Below are 24,208 nucleotides of genomic sequence, written 5' to 3' on the forward strand. Positions count from 1 at the left end.
ATCATAGAGTTGGAAGGGGCCATACAGGCCATCTAGTCCAACCCCCTGCTCAACGCAGGATCAGCCCAAAGCATCCTAAAGCATCCAAGAAAAGTGTGTATTCAACCTTTGCTGTGAGGGGGAGCTCACCACCTCCTTAGGCAGCCTATTCCACTGCTGAAGTACTCTGACTGTGAAAAATTTTTTCCTGATATCTAGCCTATATTGTTGTACTTGAAGTTTAAACCCATTACTGCGCGTCCTTTCCTCTGCAGCCAACAGAAACAGCATCCTGCCCTCCTCCAAGTGACAACCGTTCAAATTCTTAAATAGGGCTATCATGTCCCCTCTCATCCTCCTTTTCTCCAGGCTGAACATTTAGAAGAAAGAATCGAAGAAAGCACAAATAAAGAAGCTACTTAGCACCAACCCTTTCCCAAGCCTAGCAAATGACAGGCCATTTTATGAACAAATTTCATCCTTAGGTGATTCAGGGCACTTGCCTTTAGCACTCCCTCTGTTCTAGCAAACTGCACTATTTCGGCTCTGACTAATTATGGCCTAGTTTATGAGTCTTACCAATAACATCAAACTTTAGGAACACTACAAAGCAAGTTTTTAAAAAAAATGTCTCCTCTATGTGCCAGTCCAAACAGATCCTCCAAATCCTCGCTCACTTGCTAAGGAGAACATCTAATCCCGGGCTGCTCAAAATAGGCTGAGTAGCTGGGTGAGAGAGCAGCACAAGGCAAAGGCAGTGACTGCCAACCAAGTTCCCCTTCAGTTTTTCTCACTGAGTGAACGTTAGCTGCATTTGAATTAGAGGAGCTGGCACAACAGCATCTCCGGCTTGCTTATGCAGAGCAACAAAATGAATTCTCGGCATGCAACTGACAGGAAGGCAAAGCCTCTTTGATTCCTGGATGACAGAGATGAATTTATATTTGTTGTGCAGGCATTATATTTTTACATATGTTGATGAAACATGTGGAAGTCTAAGGTTCAGCATAGTGTGTATATGCAATGCTTTTATAGATATAATGGTAAAGCAAGACCCAGCTAGGTTCTATTTCACTGGCCTAATTCATTGTTAGTGGACTGAAATATCATGTGTGATGCTGCACCTGGGTGAGTGCCTGGGCTTCTTCATGCCACCTCTGATTGTTAGTTCTTGCATTGTTAGTTCTTGCATTCAGCAGCTGCATAGCAAGTGAGAACTAATAAAGTGCAGGGGGGAATGGCTATATTGCTATGTGAACCACATTTAAATCAGAAGAAAGAGGTTTTCCACCAATAAAACTGGCAGACCATTTTTCTCTTTACACTTATGTATAATACTAAATAAACAAATGGATCTAGTGCAGGCAATGAGAGAAGGATGCATGTTTCATGTTTTTTCTGTTTACCAAGGAGAGTTCCTACACACACACACACACACACACACACACACACACACACACACTAGTGCCTGTACATGACTGGTCTCTTTATTTGTTATATATTTTATGCAATTGATATATGATTTATATGGAATTTTCTGTGCCAGGACATCATTGATATGAATAATGTTGATTTATTAGTGCACAGATGCTGTGGGAAAATATGTATGTTTTATTGTAAAAATTAAGACCGAGGAAATAAAAAATGTACAGAAATAAAAGTTCATGGATTTGGATCTGGCAGATCTTTTCTTCTTTCTCCAGTGCATTTCATTTACTTCTGACGCAAAGGGTAAAAATCCTCTTGCATCAAAGTAAAGCTTCTAGTACAAGGGGAAAGTACTAAAATTAGAATAACAGATCCAGGGAATCGAAGTCCTCAGTTTGATTCACAAAAAGAAGAAAAAAATTCAAAATGAAGATATTCAGGTGAAACTAGTTAGCTTGCAATAGCATCTATCTGTAAACCGCTCCCGCGGGAGCGGAAAGAATAAAACAGTAAGAGGTAAGTGGGAGGAGAAAGGGCGGGGCGAGTCCGGGATAAAAACTCGAAGGGGCCAATCAGGAGCCGCAAAGCGGCTCCTGATTGGCCCCTCCGAGTGTCAGTCAGCAGCCCGACTTGGTGAGCAAGCCACCACGTTTCTTCTGAGTCTCAGTCAGCAGGCCGACCGGGTGAGTGAGCCATGGCGTTTCCCTGAGCCGAGCCTGGTATCCTGGAGTAGGAGGGGGCCTTGGAGAGGGCTTTGCAGCTGAAGCCGGGAGCCTGGGGTGGGAGGGAGCCGGGGAGAGGCCTCTGAGGACAGGGAAGTTCCTTTCCCGCCCACTAAGCCAGGAGCCTGAGGAGGGAGGGCACCAGGGAGAGTCCTCTGCAGCCGGCAAAGCTCCTTTCTTCCCTGCAAACCCAGGAGCCGGGGGGGGGGAGGCAGCGAGAGCCCTCTGCAGCCGGCAAAACTCCTTTCCCGCCCACAAAGCCAGGAGCCTGGGGAGGGAGGGCACCAGGGAGAGTCCTCTGCTGCCGGCAAAGCTCCTTTCTTCCCTGCAAACCCAGGAGCCGGGGGGGGGGAGCCAGCGAGAGCCCTCTGCAGCCGGCAAAACTCCTTTCCCGCCCACAAAGCCAGGAGCCTGGGGAGGGAGGGCACCAGGGAGAGTCCTCTGCAGCCGGCAAAGCTCCTTTCTTCCCTGCAAACCCAGGAGCCGGGGGGGGGGGGGGAGCCAGCGAGAGCCCTCTGCAGCCGGCAAAACTCCTTTCCCGCCCACAAAGCCAGGAGCCTGGGGAGGGAGGGCACCAGGGAGAGTCCTCTGCTGCCGGCAAAGCTCCTTTTTTCAACTTTCTGCAGACCCAGGAGCCTGGGGGGGGGGGAGCCAGCGAGAGCCCTCTGCAGCCGGCAAAACTCCTTTCCCGCCCACAAAGCCAGGAGCCTGGGGAGGGAGGGCACCAGGGAGAGTCCTCTGCTGCCGGCAAAGCTCCTTTTTTCAACTTTCTGCAGACCCAGGAGCCTGGGGGGGGGGGGGAGCCAGCGAGAGCCCTCTGCAGCCGGCAAAACTCCTTTCCCGCCCACAAAGCCAGGAGCCTGGGGAGGGAGGGCACCAGGGAGAGTCCTCTGCTGCCGGCAAAGCTCCTTTTTTCAACTTTCTGCAGACCCAGGAGCCTGGGGGGGGGGGGGAGCCAGCGAGAGCCCTCTGCAGCCGGCAAAACTCCTTTCCCGCCCACAAAGCCAGGAGCCTGGGGAGGGAGGGCACCAGGGAGAGTCCTCTGCAGCCGGCAAAGCTCCTTTCTTCCCTGCAAACCCAGGAGCCTGGGGGGGGGGGGGAGGCAGCGAGAGCCCTCTGCAGCCGGCAAAACTCCTTTCCCGCCCACAAAGCCAGGAGCCTGGGGGGGGGGAGGGCACCAGGGAGAGTCCTCTGCAGCTGCCAAAGCAACTTTCTTCAACTTTCTGCAGACCCAGGAGCCTGGGGGGGGGGAGCCAGCGAGAGCCCTCTGCAGCTGGCAAAACTCCTTTCCCGCCCACAAACCCACGAGCGGGGGGGAACCAGCGAGAGCCCTCTGCAGCCAGCAAAGCAACTTTCCTCCCTGCAGAGCCCGGAGTCTGGGGTGGGGAGGGGGCGGGGAGAGCCCTCTGGGTCCGGCAAAGCCCCTTTCTAGCCTGCAAAGCCAGGAGCCCTTCCCTCCTCCCCCCTCCGCCCTCCCCTAGCCAGCCAGAAAACTGAGTGACTGAGGTTTGCCAGACAGCATGGGGAGCCCAGCATGCAGGGAACGCAGAGACACAGGCAGGCAGACACCAATAGATTGGAAAGACACAGAGACAGCAACGGCAAGGAGAGAGCTCACAGGAGTGGCCAGAGTTCCTAGCTTCCTAAGCCGTCCCTGCTAAAGCCTTCCCCCTCCCTCCTCCCCCCTCCTCTAGCTAGCCAGACAGTTTACAATGAAAGCAGAGAGATGGATCTCTGCCAGACAGCATGGAGAGCCCAGCAAGCAGGGAATGAAGAGACCAAGGTAGAGACACACCAATAGACAGAGAGACACAGACATACACACACAGGAGATAGAGAGCTCAAAGGAACGGCCAGAGGTCCAAAGCAGTCCCTGATACAGCCCTTCCTCCTTCCTCTTCCCCCTCCCCTAGCCAGCCAGACAGTTTAGCATGAAAGCAGAGAGACGGATCTTTGCCAGACAGCATGGAGAGCCCAGCATGCAGGGAACGAAGAAACCAAGCCAGAGACACACCAATAGAAGAGACCAAGGTAGAGGCACACCAATAGACAAATAGAGAGAGAGACAGACATATACACACAGGAGAAAGAGAGCTCACATTTTCCCCACCCACTCCCCTTAACAGAGAGAAAAACCCAGATGGACAGATGCAGGGATAGCAGAATGCAGGCCACAAAGACAGAGAGTGAGAACATGGGAGACAGCATTGCGATACAAGGATGCATGGAGATATACAGGCAGAGATCCCAGCCAGTCCATGCTACAGCCCTTCACCCCCCTCTCTCCCACCCCACGCACACAGGCAGACAGTGAGAAAGTTAGCCAGGAGAAGGATGGCTGGGAGACAGAATACAGACCCAAGGATGCATGGATGGAAGGAGGGAGGGAAACCGGGAAGGAAGGGAGAAAGACAGAGAGACAGAAAGACATATGGAGAGATACAAGCACAGATAGACAGAAATAGACACAAAGGACATAGAGAGATCACGCATCCCCTCCAGCAATAACACAGACAGAACCAGACATGGAGATAGGGCTGCCAGAAAGAAGGGCAGAAATACAGGCAGTAAGAAAGTTCACAGAGATTGGGATCGCTGGCAGAAATACAAGAGATAAAGGGATAGATGGCTGCTGGGATGGAAGGATAGAATGAAAGACGGAAGGAAGACACCAAGAGAGAGAAAGAGAGATGGCGAGACTGGGACAGGAAACAAAACACAGGAGAGTAAAAACAAGCAAGCTAAGAAGGAAGGAGGACAGGAAAGAAGGAAGTCAAGAAGGAAGGAGGGAGGGACACAAAGGGGGATACACGGATGGGGCCAATAATGGAAGACATGCAGAAAGCCAGACATTTAGAACACACAGGGATGGATGGGACACAGAAACCAGGTAAACAGATGGATGGGTGGACAGGTGCGTTGAATAATAGACGGCAGAAACACAGACAGACAGACAGACAGACAGACACAAATAGAGCTACACAGCCAGTGATAACCCCTACTCCTATAAGGTCTCCCATCCAAATACTGGCCATGCACAGCCCTCCTTAGCTTCTGTCCTCTCATGACATCAGGCTCCCCTGCGCACATCACTGACTATGAAACGAGCCCCAAAGACATGAGCATGTGCCCTCTGACTATGCATCCACATTTTGGTGGCCATTGCATGATTACCACTCTTTTTCTCTTTCCACCAAAGATCCCTCTGCTGCCACCAGAAAGCACCTTCCTGCTTCCAGGGGACATCACTGCACATCCTGAACCGCTCCAATCCATACTGCCCAAACACCTACAATTCCACTTACACAAACACCCCGCCACAAAGGACACTCTCTAATCCACCCTCTCTAGCGCCCGTTGTATTTAAACGTACAACGGGCTTTCTTTCTAGTATATCTATAATAATACAACAGGAGATGGATTGACACCATCAAGGAAACCATGGCTTTCACTTTGCAAGACCAGAGCAGGGCTGTGAATGACAGGACATTTATGGGGGTTATCATACATTGGAAGCATTTCTGTGGCAGCCATAAGTCATCAGAAAACAAAGCCAGGAGTTTCAAAACTGGCCACCAGCTTCAGGATGATCATAGGAGCTGCAGTGCCAAACAATTTGAAGGGAATTGGATCATCCCCCTACAATTTACAATGGAAATGCCCTCTCTGCTTATTAGCCAAGGAAAAGGTTCTTGCTATGCACCTGGGAAAGGAAAAATGTTCACAAACTTATAGTCACAGAGATTTCCCAGAAAGGTATAACAAATCTGAGATTCTTGAGAATTGCAATCCCCACTTCCCCAAGCAATCCATTCCCCCTCCCACGCCAAGTTCAGGTGCTTATCAGCAGTGCTGCATACACTCATGTTTTTTGTTTGATTCTACTGATTTCCTGGGCAATGTTATTGCTCCCTTTCAAATTGTATCTTTGTAAGGTAGGTCCAAGAAGACTCCCATCCAATCACCTTGGAGACAGGTGGAAGAAAGCTGCAGTTCTCATAACCTCCCTCCTTTGTAGGGGCAGAGCCTTTTTTTTTTCTTTGCAAATATAATACTATGCTAGGGGCACTTTATTAAGTTCAGAAAGTCCTATCTCTTGTATAATGCTGTTGAACAAACAGCCAAACTATAACCCCCCCCCATCCCCACTCTGGACCAGGATGGGACAGGGAGGTTATCTGTAAAGGAAGACTTCCTCATGTTGTAAATGAAAACTAACAACAGACCACAACAAGAAAGGATGACTAATGCAGAGTTTTCAGGAGAAAGGCATTTTTTAAATTGTCAGCCAGTCTCTGTGAGACTAGGAAAATGAAATGACTACAGACAATTTTGGAGGTTTAAATGTTGGTGTTCTGTTTTGGTACCAAGTGCTATGAAAATATTATCTGACTCAAACAGAGATACACATAATCCATTCTATAGCAGATCACTTAGGTGGGGACTATAAAGGGCCGCCATTTGCAAGATCTTTCCTAATTCTAGTTGTTTGTACAGGAAGTAGCATACTAAGATGGTTAGCCACGTTGGTCTGAAGCAGCGGAACAAAGTTCAAGTGCAGTGGCACCTTTTCGACCCCAAAAGTTTCATTTAAAGGATAAACTTTTGGGTGTACATGCAGCTGAAGAAGTGTATCTGAAGAAGTATGTATGCACACAAAAACTTATACAATGAATAAAACTTTTTGACTGAAAAAGTGCCACTGGACTAAACCTTTGTTCAAGAGGTATACTGTAACCTTAAGAGCATCAGACAGTGTATTCTGAAAATATGTGCATGTGCCATTAAGGTAACAATCTTCTAAGCAAGCAAGCTTATATTTCATAGCTTTGTGTCAAATGCTAAATTTTCCAGCAAGCAAATTGGTGGTGGTGGAGTGTTTGATAACAAAATATGTAAATTGTCATTGAAAATATTGTTGAGAAGATTGTGTTCCATGGTATTGCAAAATCAAATATAAATACAAAGAACCATAAAGCATAAGGAATCTTCAAAGCAGTTTTATTAAAGTATTGTGTTTTTGAAGTGATACCAAAGAAATAACAAGATTGAACCTGTAATTAGTGAGCATAGTGGGAATTAAAATAATGATGGTATCTCTAGAATCTCTTGGTAATATGAAAAATGGATAAAGGTGTGCTTCTCTGAAATCTGGGCTGTAACCATGGCTTCCAACATAGGTTGGGAGTATTTCCAGACTGAGCCTGGTGTTCACTACATTTCAACAGGTAAACATAGGATGGCTTTTCAATTTTCAATGGATGATGGGAGCTTTTCCTGCTTTCCACCTCTTTGCTGCAGACAGGCCCTGGGAAACTTTGCCTCCTAGGTTAGTGGAGTGGTGCCAGGTGAACTTGGCAGAAAGAGTCCTGGGGGAGGCAGCTTGCTGGACAAGAAACAGTGAATGGGAAACAAGGCTCAGGTAGGTCAGCCAGGCAAAATGGTGGTGTTCTTAGGTTTGCAGGGATCTGATGTCGGGGGGTGGGGAGACTCCACCACCTGAAAAGTCCACCTGGGTATACCCCATGCACATATCACCAAGCCCCACTTACCTGCCAACCCCAGTCATCAAATATTGTAGATACGCCACTATCTGTGAGTTCAATCCTGGTTTCAAAATTAAAATAAATTAAAATAAATAGTTTAAGTTCTGCAATAATGCACCTGACAGAGTGGAATGTGATCTCATCTCTCAATGGAATGGGATCTCTTCATCTCCCCCTCCGAGGCCTCAAATGAGCTTCAAAATGCTGATCTTTTGGAACAACTCCTCCCCCACACCACCGCCCCACAGGAACAGAATGAGTGGGGAGCTGAAATTCTGCAGATAGAAGGGTTAAGGGTTGGGGAAATCAGCTAAAATGGTCCCACTTTCCATTAACACACATTTTCAACCATGGAATCTAACCATGTGAGTTAACTAAGCCAGTACCTTATATTCTCATTATAACAGGAGCTAGCAATATTTGGAGTGTGCTGTCAGTGTTATAAACTACTGTAAAAATACTTACGCTTAAAAAGTGCTTGGTCTGATTAGATTTTTTAAAATCCTACTTATTAAAAATGGTCCAATTTTTTTCTCGCTCTTTTCTTTCCACTGACTAAAAAAAAAAAATTATATTAACAACCAGCAATGGAGTGTAAACCCCAGGAATGTGGGAATAGAACAGCAGTCCTTTGAACCTTCCAAACTACAAATTTCAGAAATTAAAGTCATCGTCTGACAACAAAGTAGTTAGCTGCTACACTCTGTGGATAATGGTTGCACTTTGTTAAAAAGACTCTGCTAGCATTATAAACAAGGGAAGAAGCAATCCAGAAAAAGAAATATATACACAAGGATTACTTCTATTGAGCTTACCCAACAGGGTGAAAGTTTCTTCCATTTGTAAGCTTACAAAACAAAACATAGAATCCCTTTCAAGAAAAGTATACATCTTTACACTGCTCTGCGGTATAAATAAAAGGCTAAGGCGTGTGGGGGTAGGCTCAGTCTGGGATGAGGGGGGCAACGATTGGCCCCTTGGCCCTGGACTGACAAGTGGAGGGACCAATCGGGAGGTATGAAGCACCTCCCAATTGGCCCCTCCGTTGTCAGTCCGGGGCCAAGGAGCGTGTGCCTCCCAATTGGCCCCCAGAGCCCTGGACTGCTATTCCAACCAGCCCACGAACTCCCATGCCTGCCTGTGGCCGCCTGCCACCATTACTCCGCTTGCTGGGGATGCTACAGGAAGGTGGCTGGAGACACGCATGCCACAGACCCTTCTACCCCATCCTGAACCCCTCCCAAACGCCTTCTCTTTCCCCAACAACCACATCCTGGCTCTGGTGACTGCCCCAACATGCTGCCCTCCCCGGGGCCTCGGGGGGAGATGCGCATGCCCCAACGCCATGCACCCATGGGTCAACGCTGATGGCAGCACCTGCTGCGCCACAAATTGCCGCCCAGACCACTGCCCCGGTTGCCAAAGGAGCTGCGCCTGCGTCCCAGCCCTGCCCCATGGCTTTCACTCTGCCCTGCGCTGCTGGCCCGCCACTGCCGACCGCGCCAGACCACAGCCCTCGCCGGGGGCCAGGGGAGGGGGGCCTGCACGTCCCCCACACCTCCAGCCCCGTCCTAGCACTCATTGCATTACTGCATGCAATGGGCTATATTTCTAGTTAAAATTTAAAAGAGTATAAAGAGAAAAATGTACCATGTGCCGGTGTGAATGTTTGAGTTGATTCCAGAGAACTAGTATGGTATGGGATGGGGGAAGATCTAGGTTCAAATCCTCATATGACCTTGAAGCTTTTCAGGCTAACCTGCCCCAATTTCATTCGGTCAGCCTAACCTGTCTCATAGAACAAAATTGAGCCATGAGACACTTAAGCCATGAGACACGCTCCTCCTCCAAGGCCTTTCCAGAAATATATATTGGAACAGATAATTCTATTTATTAACCTCCCTATCTTGTGAGACTCGGAGTGGTTGATAACAGGTAAAACATATTTAATTAGTACAAAATATAGATTTGAATAAACACATTAAATCATATATCATTGTACTTGTATTAATGGGTTTAAACTACAAGTACAACGATATAGGCTAGATATCAGGAAAAGAATTTTCACAGAGTAGTTCAGCAGTGGAATAGGCTGCCTAAGGAGGTGGTGAGCTCCCCCTCACTGGCAGTCTTCAAGCTAAGGTTGGATACACACTTTTCTTGGATGCTTTAGGATGCTTAGGGCTAGTCCTGCGTTGAGCAGGGGGTTGGACTAGATGGCCTGTATGGCCCCTTCCAACTCTATGATTCTATGATTCTATAGTGTTAATTCAGATATTAAACATTTGTCCACTCTCCTATCATGAGAGAGAAACAGGGGTTAGTGAATTCTGACTGGGAGGCCAGTAGATCAGGTGGTTTTAGACCTCAACCATAGGCCCAGTGGAATAGCTCTATTTTACAAGCCCTGCAGAATTATCTGAGATCCCACATGGCTCCGATCTCAATTGACAGAGGATTCCATGAGGCTGGGGCCTAGGCCAAAAATCCTCTGGCTCTGGTTGAGGCCAATCTGATCTCTTTGGCGCTGTGGATCCTAAGCAAATTCTGTTTAGGGCTTTAAAAGTGAGAGTTAAGACCTTGAACTTTGATCTAAAGTCAGTGTAGCTGAGTGAGGACTGGTCCTATGTGGACCCTCCATCGGGTCATGGTAAGGGCCTGTGTAACCCCATTCTGGACCAGTTGAAGTTTCCGGATGAATCTCAAGGGCAGCTCTATAGAGTGGCAATTCCATTTAGGAGCATCACAAGATCCTGATTTGGATCAGGAATACAGCACAGTACTTGGATCAGGACTATAATTTGGCCACCCTCAGTGGGTAAACCTCTACCCTACCCTTGAGAATGGAGAACATATATCTAGAATATAGCCTCTACCACAGCAGCATGGAGAATTTCCCTATGTCTGAATGGCCTTTACCATAGACATTAGGGGAAATTCCTGAAGCATCACCCAGAAATGACGTCACATGCTCTCCAAACTCCGCCCTCCGCAGGCATCACCTTCAAAGTCTCCCAGCATTTGCTGAGGTAATGCTGGCAATCGTAGTGGGGCAAAGGGACTCCTGTTCATCCTGCTTTGTTTTTCTAAGCTGAAACAGCCCAGGCAACATAATTCACCCCATTGATTGCTGCTGCATTGCAGCTGCTAGTCCTCATGGTGAACTCATGTAGAAAGTAATAGAGTTTGGCCTTAACAGCTTCACAGGAAGACACTGTGTTTTCTTTGGCACACATTTCAAAAAGGTTGCCTACCTCTGTACAATCAAGAGAGGGGTAATCTAGTCATGGATCTTAGCCAGCTACAAGAACTTACCCACTGAAGACTAGCCTGGCAGATACAAAATTCTCCCATGGTGTTCTCTTCCTGGTGCATTCAATTTCTCCACAAAATGATATCTTTTCCATCCACCTATGAAGTCTGCCAGTTGCATGCTGAAGCAAGACAATCTCTGGAGGTCTTGGGACAGATGAAGAAGCAGGCTCTCCAGGTGACTGCCTGGGGCAGAACAACACAACTATCCATTCAACATTTGGGGGGGGGGAGAGGGGATGTACATGTTACAAGATTGCCCCCTACTGAATTTTTTTTACTACTGGTCTATCCCATTTGATTTGCTGTTCAGTTTCTAGATGTTAACACTTTTCAGTTCTTCTTAAAATTAAAGAGCTTCTATAAATTTGGAGGAAATAATATTTTTTTTATTTGCTTATAGGTGGCACAAATAAATTCAGATTTACAGACCCTAGACTGCAAATGGACTGTCTTATATGACGGGAATAAATCATGCATGCAAATTATGCATCAAAGTTGTTAAATGTAATGCAAATACCCTAGGAAATAAGGCATTCAAATGCTGAACAAATGTTGGGGGACAGTTAAGATGCTCTTTACTGGGAGTGCTATTTTATCTGGGGGGGGGGTCAATCTTGGGAAATCTATATTATGCGAATCTCCTGAATGTGTAGATCAGCTCTGGGGACAATTTAAACACTATCTCCCCTCCTTGAATGCCATTAAAAATACCCTCTTGCTAATGGCTCCACACAGACCGTTTATGCACTGGGCACTTTACTGCCCCAGCTCTCGTGCAGCAACACAAATAGGGGGCAGATGAGGTGCACTGGGCCAAATGCTCCCCTGTGTGGGTGCAGGAAGAGGTGGAGCCACCTGCCACGACTAAAACTCCAGCCTGCAACCCAGCATGAAACCTCCAGTGCATAAACGGTCACACAGGTGACAGCCTGACAAGTGGAGGGAAGGTGGGAGGGCAAAGGCATTATGTGGGGTGGGGGCAGCATTGCCAATTCAGTTAAGGCACCTCTGGAGAATAGAGCTCTAGCTCTAGGAAGCATTGGAAATTCCCCAGAAGTGACATTATTGCACAGGCAACACTGGTGAGTTTTTGGATTTTTTATTTTAATGTTTTTCTCAACTTACTCTACGGCCCGTTCTGCACATGTAAGATAAAGCACTTTCAATACACTTTAGAAGTAGATTTTTTCTGTTCTGCACAGGATAATCCAGCTGCAAAAGCACCCTCAAAGTGCATTACCCAGAGTGTGTAGAATGGGCCTAGGAGCAATGCTGGGGAACAGGAACTTGGGTCAGATAACAGGAAGGTGTGCATAGGCTTCCAGTGACTTGATTACATAGGATAAAAAATATTTAAGTTCTTTTGCATCCATTTGCAGAGCTGCCATGGGACAAACATTCAATCATCATCATAATGGGGGGGGGGAGTGCAAATGTAGTAGAAACCTAGTTATGATTACCCCCTTGTTAAAGCAGGACTGGGAAAGCTCAATTTCCAATTATGAATTAGAATTGTAGCAGAGATTAAGACCCAAGTTTGATTCACAAACACCTTTCTGAAATCTCAGTTGAAGAGGGAGTTAAGAGACAGGAAGTAGCCTAGGTAATGTTTAAGTTCCAGGGAGATAGGTTGTTGTTGTTATGTGCGAAGTCGTGTCCGACCCATCGCGACCCCATGGACAATGATCCTCCAGGCCTTCCTGTCCTCTACCATTCCCTGGAGTTCTTTTAAGTTTGCACCTACTGCTTCAGTGACACCATCCATCCACCTCATTCTCTGTCGTCCCCTTCTTCTTTTGCCCTCGATCACTCCCAGCATTAGGCTCTTCTCCAGGGAGTCCTTCCTTCTCATGAGGTGGCCAAAGTATTTGAGTTTCATCTTCAGGATCTGGCCTTCTTAAAGAGCAGTCAGGGCTGATCTCCTCTAGGACTGACCGGTTTGTTCGCCTTGCAGTCCAAGGGACTCGCAAGAGTCTTCTCCAGCACCAGAGTTCAAAAGCCTCAATTCTTTGACGCTCGGCCTTCCTTATGGTCCAACTTTCGCAGCCATACATTGCAACTGGGAATACCATAGCCTTGACTAAACGCACTTTTGTTGGTAGGGTGATGTCTCTGCTTTTTAGGATGCTGTCTAGATTTGCCATAGCTTTCCTCCCTAGGAGCAAGTGTCTTTTAATTTCTTTGCTGCAGTCCCCATCTGCAGTGATCTTGGAGCCGAGGAAAATAAAATCCGTCACTATCTCCATTTCTTCCCCATCTATTTGCCAGGAATTGAGAGGGCCGGCTGCCATGATCTTTGTTTTCTTGATGTTGAGTTTCAAGCCAACTTTTGCACTCTCCTCCTTCACCCGCATCAACAGGCTCTTTAGTTCCTCTTCACTTTCTGCCATTAGAGTGGTATCATCTGCATATCTGAGGTTGTTGATATTTCTCCCTGCAATCTTGATCCCAATTTGTGACTCCTCTAATCCCGCCTTTCTCATGATGTGCTCCGCATACAAGTTAAATAGGCAAGGCGACAGTATACAGCCTTGCCGAACTCCTTTCTCAATTTTGAACCAGTCAGTGATTCCATGTTCAGTTCTCACTGTTGCTTCTTGACCTGCATATAAATTTCTCAAGAGACAAATAAGATGCTCTGGTATTCCCATCTCTTTAAGAACTTTCCACAATTTGTTGTGCTCCACACAATCAAAGGCTTTAGCATAGTCAATGAAGCAGAAGTAGATGTTCTTCTGGAACTCCCTAGCTTTTTCCATGATCCAGCGTATGTTGGCAATTTGATCTCTAGTTCCTCTACCTCTTCGAAATCCTGCCTGTACTTCTGGAAGTTCTCGGTCCACATATTGCTGGAGCCTAGCTTGTAGGATTTTGAGCATAACTTTGCTAGCATGAGAAATGAGTGCAATGGTGCGGTAGTTTGAACATTCTTTGGCATTGCCCTTCTTTGGGATTGGAATGTAAACTGACCTTTTCCAATCCTGTGGCTATTGTTGAATTTTCCAAATTTGCTGGCATATTGAGTGTAGCACTTTTACTGCATCGTCCTTTAAGATTTTGAATAGTTCAACTGGAATGCTGTCACCACCACTAGCTTTATTGTTGCTCAGACTTCCTAAGGCCCATTTGACTTCACATTCCAGGATGTCTGGCTCCAGGTCAGTAACTACCCCACTGTGGTCATCAGGGATGTTAAGCTCGCTCTTGTATAGTTGTTCTGTATAATTTTGCCACCTTTGCTTAATCTCTTCTGCTTCTGTGAGGTCCCTACCATTTTGGTCCCTTATCATACCCATCTTTGCATGAAACGTTCTCTTCATATCTCCAATTTTCTTGAAAAGATCTCTGGTCCTCCCCATTCTATTGTTTTCTTCTATTTGTTTGCACTGTTCATTTAAGAAGGCATTCTTATCTCTTCTAGCTTTTCTCTGGAATTCTGCATTCAATTGGGTGTATCTTTCTCTTTCTCCCTTGCCTTTCACTTCCCTTCTCTCCTTAGCTATTTGTAAAGCTTCCTCAGACAGCCATTTTGATTTCTTGCATTTCTTTTTCTTTGGGATGGTTTTAGTTGCTACCTCTTGTACAATGTCGCGAACCTCCGTCCATAGTTCTTCAGGCACTCTGTCTATCAGATCTAATTCCTTAAATCTATTTGTCACCTCTACTGTATATTCGTCGGGGATATGATTTAGTTTGTACCTGAGTGGCCTAGTGCTTTTCCCTACTTTCTTCAATTTAAGCCTAAATTTTGCAACAAGAAGCTCATGATCTGAACCACAATCAGCTCCTGGTCTTGTTTTATTGCCTGTATAGAACTTTTCCATCTTTGGCTGCAGAGTACATAGTCAATCTGATTTCTGTGTTGACCGTCTGGTGATGTCCATGTGTAGAGTCGTCTCTTGGGTTGTTGGAAAAGAGTGTTTGCTATGACCATTGTATTCTCTTGACAAAATTCTACCAGCCTGTGCCCTGCTTCATTTTGTACTCCAAGGCCAAACTTGCCTGTTATCCCAGTTATCTTTTGGCTTCCTACTTTAGCATTCCAATCCCCCATGATGATAAGCACATCATTTTTTGGCGTTGCTTCTATAAGGTGTTGTAGGGCTTCATAGAACTGATCAACTTCATCCTCTTCAGCAGCAGTGGTTGGGGCATAGACCTGGATCACTGTGATGTTGAATGGTTTGCCTTGGATTCGAACTGAGATCATTCTGTCATTTTGGGGATTGTATCCCAAGACTGCTTTTCCTACTCTCTTATTGATTATGAAGGCTACTCCATTTCTTCTGCGAGATTCTTGTCCACAGTAGTAGACCTGATGGTCATCTGAATTAAATTCACCCATTCCTGTCCATTTTAGTTCACTGATTCCTAAAATGTCGATGTTCAGTCTTCTCATTTCTTGTTTAACCACGTCCAGCTTGCCTTGATTCATGGATCTGACGTTCCAGGTTCCTATGGAATAAAAATCTTTACAGCATCGGACTGTCTTTTCGCCACCAGTTACTTCCACAACTGAGCGTCCTTTCGGCTTTGGCCCAGCCGCTTCATTCATTCTGGCGCTACTCGTACTAGCCGTCTGCTCATCCCCAGTAGCATATTGGACACCTTCCGACCTGAGGGGCTCATCTTCCGGCGTCATATCGTTATGCCTATTGGAACTGTCCATAGAGTTTTCATGGCAAAGATACTGGAGTGGTTTGCCATTGCCTTCTCCAGTGGATCATCTTTTGTCAGAGCTCTCAGCTATGACCTGTCCATCTTGGGTGGCCCTGCACGGCATAGCTCATAGCTTCACTGAGCTACGCAAGCCCCCTTGCCACAACAAGGCAGCGATCCTTGAAGGGGGAGGGAGATAGGAGGAATACTCAAAGAGGTGTTCCAAAACAAATGAATTATGTCCCAGCGTGTTTCAGTCCCAACAGGATCTTCTTCAGGGACAGGGCCCTTGCTTTGATGCTAACTCACTTTAAGAAACCCTCTCTCTCAAAACATAGAGGGCTGTTTGATTCAACTCTGAGGGTATAACCCTGAGAACCAGCTTGGTGTAGAAGTTAAAAGCAGCAGTTTCTAAGCTGATGAGCCAGGTTTGATGTACCATTCCTCTACATACAACAAGCTGGGTGACCTTGGGCCAATCATAGTTATCTCAGAGCTGTCTCAGCCTCACCTACCTCACAGATTGTCTGTTGTGGGGAGAGGAAAAGAAGTCAACTGTAAGCCGCTTGTGACTCCTTTGAGTAGTGTAAAGCAGGGTATAAAAACCAACTCTTCTTCTACTAATGAGCTTGGATGGGGATGTTTTGAAGAGCACAGCAGTGGTGCAACAAGTAGCTCTGTCCTCTGCCTAGTTTGTATATGTTTTAAACAGATTCAAAAATGCTGAGAGAAAAGTATTGTGGGAAACAAAACAAAATAGATATGTTTGTTGAGAAAAATATATAATCTAATATTGAGAATAGAGAGAAGTAGGATTTAGAAAACATACTCACCACATTGACTTGCAGGCGGGCATACTGGTAAGGAATCAGACTCACACACAATTAACTTTGGCCCACAACTTTATTAACAGCCAGCATATTGGCTGGCAAGGGGAAATAGAGCCCCCCCCCAATATGCTCAGGTCATCCAACCCAACTATCTGCCCCCAGTGGCACCCTAGGAATCCCATCCTGGTCCCCAGCCAGGCCTCTGGGTCCCCTTGCCACTGGGCATCTTCTCAGTAGAGAGAATCCAGGGAATGCATCAGGAGGCGTATACCTCCTTCAGTCCATCCCCTTTCATCTAATTTTACTGAATGCTCCTGGGGCCTTCCCCTCTGGGTTTGCCCCACCCCTCCTGTAGCCTTTTAACAAGGCTCCTTAACTGGTTAATATTTCTACTCTCTCCTCCGTATTCCTTTCCATGGCTCTTTCCCCTTGCCCCCCCCTCCCCAGTTCACAAATTATGGTGTGCCTCTCCAAACATCTTGAACAATAGGGTGGGTGGGAGGGAAGTTCCTTTCTCAGCTGCTGCAGGAAAAGAGGCCGTCCTTTCTCACATGGTGCCTTTTATGGGTGCTGCATGCCCCCATGCCGCTTCTCCTGCACCAGGGTGCACGTGCCCTGTCTTCCCACCTTCCCAACGCTCCGCAGAGGAGCATCTTCTTCCTTGCCCACCTACCGCTGCATCAATGGCAGCTGCCAGGTTAGTCGCGGCTGCTTTTTGGCACTAATGACTTTTGATGATTACCATGAAGATGATCTACCATCTATACAGGCAAGTACTGCTCAGCTCACATAGAACTGTACAATTGACAATCACTAGCAACCTTTTGATGTACTACTTCCTCCATCGAGACAGAACCTTCACTACTGAACATCACTAATTAGTTCCTATCAATCGGAAAATGGAGAGCAGAAGATACCAAGGGACACCATGACAGAGATGCCTGCAATACAGGGAATAAGCTCAGTAAGATATTCAAAGGCAAACAAATATACCTAGGCAGAGTCTGCACTTATTTTGTTTATTCCATTGTCAATCCTGTTGAATTCAGATCGCTTTGAACTCGGATCTTCCTCTTCCCCCCCCTTCCCCATTGAAACAGAAAAGTCTTCTGCATGTGGTTAGGGAGGCTCAGAAGGGGGGGGAGCCAAGCCTCTTTCTTTCTTTTCTTGAATGGGCGGGGGATAGGAGCCAAGCAGGGAGCCTCTTTCTTTTCTTGGAGGGGAGGGGGAGAAGATCGAAAAAGGCAGAGAAGGGAGAAAAAATCCAGGACCCACAGAAGTTGAGAGAAATTAGGGGCTTCTCCTTTAAGGCAAATTCGTCACATGACCACCTGTGGCCAATCACGGGTCCTCTGCCACGGAGGAGAGCCCCGATTCCAAACAATGCGATTTGATAATATATTCAGGATTAAAAGCACTCTAAGATATCGCACACTAAAGGTAGGGTCACTCCGGATCAATCCTTCTTGCTGCAGAAGGAAATTTTAAATCACCCCAAATCCAAATGGAAATCGCATTCTGTGTAGAGGGCAGGGACTGAATCGATCTGGGGTTGGAATTAAAGCTCCGTGCAGTTTACACCCTGGCTACAAATCAGGGTTATCAAAGTGGGGAGGGACTGTGACTCAGTGGCAGAGCACAAAAGATCCCAGTTAAAAGCAAGTCAAGTGCTACGTGTTGAGAGAGACTTTCTTTGCATGAGTCTCAATAGGCCTGCTGCCAGATGGAATAGACAACACTGATCTTGTTAGACCAGAGGTCCGACATGATACAAACTAGAAGAAGAAGAAGAAGAGTTGGTTCTTATATGCCGCTTTTCCCTACCCGAAGGAGGCTCAAAGTGGCTTACAGTCGCCTTCCCATTCCTCTCCCCACAACAGACACCCTTTGGGGTGGGTGAGGCTGAGAGAGCGCTGATATCACTGCTCGGTCAGAACAGTTTTATCAGTGCCATGGCGAACCCAAGGTCACCCAGCTGGCTGCATGTGGGGGAGTGCAGAATCGAACCCGGCATGCCAGATTAGAAGTCCGCACTCCTAACCACTACACCAAACTGGCTCTCCTAGGGTGGAGTTAGGTTGTACGCTACCCATCTAAAGCAATGTGGTTCATTCTACATAATCCTTTACAGAACAGCCCCCCCCCCCTTTGTAACATGGCATTTGAATAATGGGAATAGGAACATTTCTGATTAAAAGACAGTATTGGTTTGTGTCTCCCAACAATGGTAGGGTTTTAAGCCCTACTCACTGGACTTGCAGAGTACTGACCGTAGAAGATTGACCCTGATGGGCTCTGGGTTTTTTCAAGATTCCTACCACCTTTAAGATGCTTAAATAATCCTTCCCTTAAATTCCCCCCTGAGCTATTTTGACTAAGTACAGACAGAAAAAAATAATTAGGGGGACATATTGTATTGAATCATGTACTGAATCAATTAGGCACAGAGTTGTTTGTGTGCCAAACATCAGCTCTGTTATTGATGGGTATACAACTGAACAGCCAAACAGCCCACCATCTGAACTTATATACAGTTGAGGGGTTCCCACCAAAGTCTGTGATTGCCCCTAAGCTCTGGACACAAACAACAACCAATAGCAGTTTGGATCCTGTGTGCCAGCCAATGACTCATCCCCAAATTACACATTCCTGAAACCCAAACAGAGATCCCTACTCCCAGCCTCTGCTAGACTGCATACACATGTTTTATGTTTAAAGGTTTCTTATCAATAGGTAATTTTTAAAGTTAAAAATAAATTTCCTTATTCATGTGCTACATTTCTGATGCAAAACATCATAGACAACTAAAATACACATTGGCTTTTTTGACAGTATCATAGAAATTTGTGTTAAATGGTTATGAGTAGTCACTGATTGCTCATTTGAAGCTCATCTGAGAAACATATAGTGTCTCTCTTTAGCAAGTAATGTTTCCAGTGGCCCCATGCAAGGGAACCTCAGATCCTTAATCAGATAATTTTGATCTGTTAGCATACAGCTATGCACCCTTTTTAGGTTACAAAGAGCTCATCATCCATTTGAACAGAAAGCTAGGTAAAACTCATGTGTAAAAAAGACAAAAAATGAATATTTTGCTTCATTTATAGTCCACCTGTCTCACTGAGACTCAAGGCAGATTATAAAATATAGCAAACAGTTCCATACAACGCCATACAATATCCAGTAACAACACAACAGGAGTGCAATCACAGAAATGACAAAACAGTGCAAACAATAAACTGGCTAAGGCGTGACATACTATACACAATGCAGAGAATAGATTGCAAAGGTGGTAGACTGGGCAGTAAAAGCAAGATGACAGATACACATAATCGACTACCATCCTATCGCCTTTAAAAGTGCTCTCCTGTACTGTTCAATTTACCACAAGTCTGATTCCTTTTGTAAAAATGCCCTCTTGAACATTTCTAGTTTGCCTGTTCTGCAGAATAATAGAAGTATGGGAGCCTTCCTGATTTCCTCAGCCAAGTTGTTCAAGAAGGTGAAAGCCTCAGTATATCTGGCAACTGTCCTTGTTGTCTTCTGTCCCAGAGAGAGGAGACTTAGTGACCTCATTGTCCCCTTAAGCTAGAAGTTGGCACCATGCTGCTGCAGGATAAGAAAAGGGCTGAAAGAGCTGATTGGAAGTGCTGGGAGTCGGATGCAGGTCTGTCCCTCTGCCCCAGTGTCCGGGAAGAGGGAGACAGGGCCAGAGAAGGTGGCCCCAGCAAGGAGCAGCCCCACAGCCTCCTAAGAGGGGGAAAGGCTGTGTGGAAGGCAAGCCAGGCCTAGGGCAAAGAGGTGCTTGTGGACTTAGGCCATTTACCTAAGCTCATCCAGTGGAGGGGGGGCTGTTTGAGAGCAAGCTGGATGGAACACCAAAAAGAGAGGGAGACTAGAAGGGGGGGAAAGTAGCCTTCCCAACAGGGGGCCGAATGAAAGAGGCAATTGGGAGAACTCTGGATGGGTCAGACCAAACTTTTCCCTTTCTGTTTTGAGTCTGAGAGAAGCCACTAGCAGTGGCCAGCAAAATGGTGGAGGGTTAGCTATTAGACCCAGAGAATGGGGGAGTGCCACAAAGTTGTGGTGGCACACTTCAAAATGCTGGTGTTGACCTTCAACCTCTTGTATGTTTTTTGAAACCAACATATCTGAAGGCCCCTATTATTTTATAAACCTGTCCAGTTTCTATGGTAATCTTCAGAGGCCTTGCTTTGGGCACCCTTGCCTTCTGAGATTAGGTGGGGGGCAATGCTTCAGAGGATGTCTTTCCTATCCAATGTACTAATGGTTGTATTCATATTTTTATATGCATTTTTGCTATTTTTTAAAGATCTGTGCAGTTGTTTTGGGAAGGGGGTTGATTTTAATGGTTTTAAAATGAGATTGTGTAATGTAAGTTTTAATTTCTAGCTGCCGCGTGAGAACAGAAAGTCAAAATACAAATTTTCTAAAATAATAATAAAAAAACACCAACAGAACTTTCCATTCTCTTTGCCTTTTCAGCTCTTTGAAGTTCTGAGCAGAAAGCAATGTAGTTTGATGCTGCCTCACCACCCTGGAACAATAATCTCCTTGATCATTTCCTCACAAATCCGAAGCTCCATATCAGCATCAGGAATCATCAATCTTAAATAATTGAAGTTTGTAAAATTTTCCGTACAAATTGTTGTCTCAGGAGCAGATAAAAATTTAGAGACATTATCTTAATCCATTTTTTCTGCAGTTTTTTCTCTCCTTCAGATCAGAATTCACTTCCAGTGAGGAATTCCCAATCTCAAATTTTGTTTTCTGTCATGAGTTCACACATACCCCTCCTGCCTTCCTACCTACCTCAAGCTGTCCCCTGAGCAATCTGTTATTTTTTAAAAAGCATTATGTGACTCAATATGACTCAATATTTTTCCTTTTATCATATAGCAATATTATAACGTTGGGACAAAATGGGCAGAAAGATTTCATGTGGTCTTTTCCATGCACTTACCCATCCATGAAGTTCCTTTTTTTTGGGGGGGGGGAGGTGGGGAGGTTTTATCACCTCATGCTTTTATTGTTTCTCCCCTTCTCTTCTCCTATAGCTCCCCCCATGTTTTCTATGACAATTCAGTCTCTTAAAATTTAAAATTAATACAGTTATATAATTGATTTGATAACCATGGAAACTCAACATGTGCAGTGTTTCCATTTAGTGTGTTTCATAATTATTGAATAACAATATTATGAGTGGGTTATCCAGTTCAACTATCATGAATAGAATATTATTTTCATTAGAATTGGTGACAAAGGAGGGGGAGGTGATCATGATGTTCCCCACAATACATTCAACCTTTTTTTACAGCATTATAATGTTACAACATTCCTGCACACACACACAAAAAGAACTTTCCATTGCTGACAAAATACATGAAGGCATGGCTGCACAACCCCTTTTTAAAGGAAGTGGGGAACACAGGGTGAGTGTCAGAGCAAAATTCAAGAAACAATTCCTTGAAATGAATGTCCTTTTACGGAAGGGGCCCTGCATCAACTGGAGATACAGTGTGTCAAGAAACATCAGTAACACCAAGGTGCAGAAAATATTCTTGTCTGGGTTCAGCTATCCCTGTTCAGCTATTCCTGAAAAGATCCATGCTGCAGTGAAGGGAGACATTATATTGCTGAGAGCCATATATTTTTTCTGAAGACCCTTGGAGGTTACCTGACCCAAAATGGTGGCTTGGTACAGCCAGCCACAAATGGCAGTTGATACAAAAACTGCAGCATTTCAAGGGTAGGCCTGCAATTCATGGGTGGGGAAACATTCCTCTGCTGTTTTCTCAAACCAACCTCCACAACTGTAATTTGCCTAGTAGGGGAGAAATATACAGTTACCCCTACATTTTCCCTGGAAGAGGCAGAGTGGCTTTAATGCTGTGAAAAAGGGTCAGCAACGCACTCCTTTCCCCTCCAGAGCAATGGGCTATTTCTGTGTGCATGAAAGAGGGAGAGGAAGAGAAGAAAGTGTCCCGGTGTTATTGTTTTCCATTCAGAGCAAAGGTGGGGGCATGGGCATGTCTCCTCCTGCTTTGCATGAAAAAGGAGAAAGCTGTATTATTAGCTTTAAGAGAAGAACAAGAAAGTAATTTCAGCAGCACTGGAGACAGGACAAAGAGCTACATTTAACTCTTGAAAAGTGACTGGACATTTCTGAATAAGCTGTTCTGAAGACCCTTTTAAAACACTGTTCTGAATATTCTTTTTTTTAAAAAAATTCAAGTGTCAAAAGACTGAGGACCAGCACTTCTCCCTAAAGTTTTTTTTTAAATCCCCAGCCTCCCTTCTCTTTAACTTTTAATTACATAGTTTACTGTGAGAAAAATGTTTCTGCTTTCATGTTCTTTTTCATCCTCATTTAATTTTGTTTGCTACTAGATCTTAAATTATTTGTATCATAATTAAGCCATGATTCCTTTAGGTCAAATTTAGAGACAAATCTTACTAGGGAGGGGGGAAAGAGACCCAGTATCATCTCCCTCTTCGTTCATATTTATTACTGGAATCAATCTTTTTAAAGGCCCCATTAAGAACAGACATAAAAAGAGGGTTGCAAAAAGCCAGAGAAACCAACTCACTGAGATATGAGATTGAGAAACAGAGTGCTAGGACAGTTAACACTGAACAATTCTAAGGCCAGTACCCACAAACAGTCTTGAAACAGGGTTATCACAACGAAACATGAAAATGACTCAACATATAAAGAAAAATCAAGTGCAGACTGTACCCAGAAATTCATGTGCCCACTGTAACGTAGTGTCATCTAGGGTTACACCTGTAGTTCTCCAAAAATTACAATTTATTTCCAGATTACAGAGATAAGAGAATGATGTTACCTGTACCATTTTGTTGTTTCAGGTAAACCACCCCCAAGTCATTGGGGGGAGGATGATGGGTGGGTGGGTGGATGGAGGGATGGAGGGATGGATCGATGGATCGATGGATCGATAGAAAGAAAGAAAGAAAGAAAGAAAGAAAGAAAGAAAGAAACTGGAAGAAACTGGAAGAAACTGGAAGAAACTGGAAGAAATGGCAGCTTCAGAGCAAGGACTCAGACCATTATGCACAGGGGAGAAAGGCCAGGCCAGCATCTGCATGACAGCAATTCAAATCCCCGCTTATGCATGACATTGCTGCCACCTTGGCCCCCTCCGAGCCCTGGCCCACTTTAGGGTCTCCAAAGCCCTGCATTAAGGGAACACTGATTTTTCAGCATTCACCTTTGTAACTTTGCAATCAGTGGCTATGCTGGGCGAGGCCAGTATATCCGGTCCGGGACACAAAATGCCCTGTTCAGCTCCACAGGGCTTTGTGGCACTGCAGAGCCGAATGGGGCATTTTTTCATCCCAGGATGGTGGGATAGCATCCCACCTTCATGCAGTGAACCACCCCCTCCCACCCACACCCCTACCACTGCCATAGTGAGATGCAATTGACCCTTTCTGCCCCAGGGTTGTGTGTGTGCACACAAGAAACCACCGGTGGCCCAGTTTGGCCACTGTCATGCATAATCGGTCTATGGTATTGGCTTCTTCCCCTCTGAAAGCCTAGCCTCTCCACGTATCACTTTCAGAACTCCATGGATTCCCCAACATAGATCTGACAACCTTAGTTACATCCTTCTAAGTCTATTGACTTGCAAGATTTTAGAGGGCTGCTATTTTGCTGTGGGAAAGTGTCAATAACATACTCTTT

The 24,208-nt window shown here is 45.6% G+C and overlaps 1 long non-coding RNA gene across 2 annotated transcripts; it reads left to right on the forward strand.

Moving 5' to 3' along the window:
- The first annotated feature begins 2,022 nt into the window (after positions 1 to 2,022).
- LOC143838276 (uncharacterized) lies at positions 2,023 to 21,311 on the forward strand. 2 transcript variants are annotated; one of them, XR_013231331.1, is made up of 3 exons: positions 2,023 to 2,090; positions 7,431 to 7,551; positions 20,986 to 21,311. It is a non-coding gene; the product is annotated as an uncharacterized LOC143838276 (long non-coding RNA). The 2 variants fall into 2 exon arrangements; XR_013231324.1 differs by lacking the exon at positions 2,023 to 2,090 and adding an exon at positions 3,531 to 4,160.
- Positions 21,312 to 24,208: the final 2,897 nt, after the last annotated feature.

This window comes from Paroedura picta, chromosome 1, assembly GCF_049243985.1.
Source record: "Paroedura picta isolate Pp20150507F chromosome 1, Ppicta_v3.0, whole genome shotgun sequence".
In the NCBI taxonomy this organism is placed as follows: Eukaryota; Metazoa; Chordata; class Lepidosauria; order Squamata; family Gekkonidae; genus Paroedura; species Paroedura picta.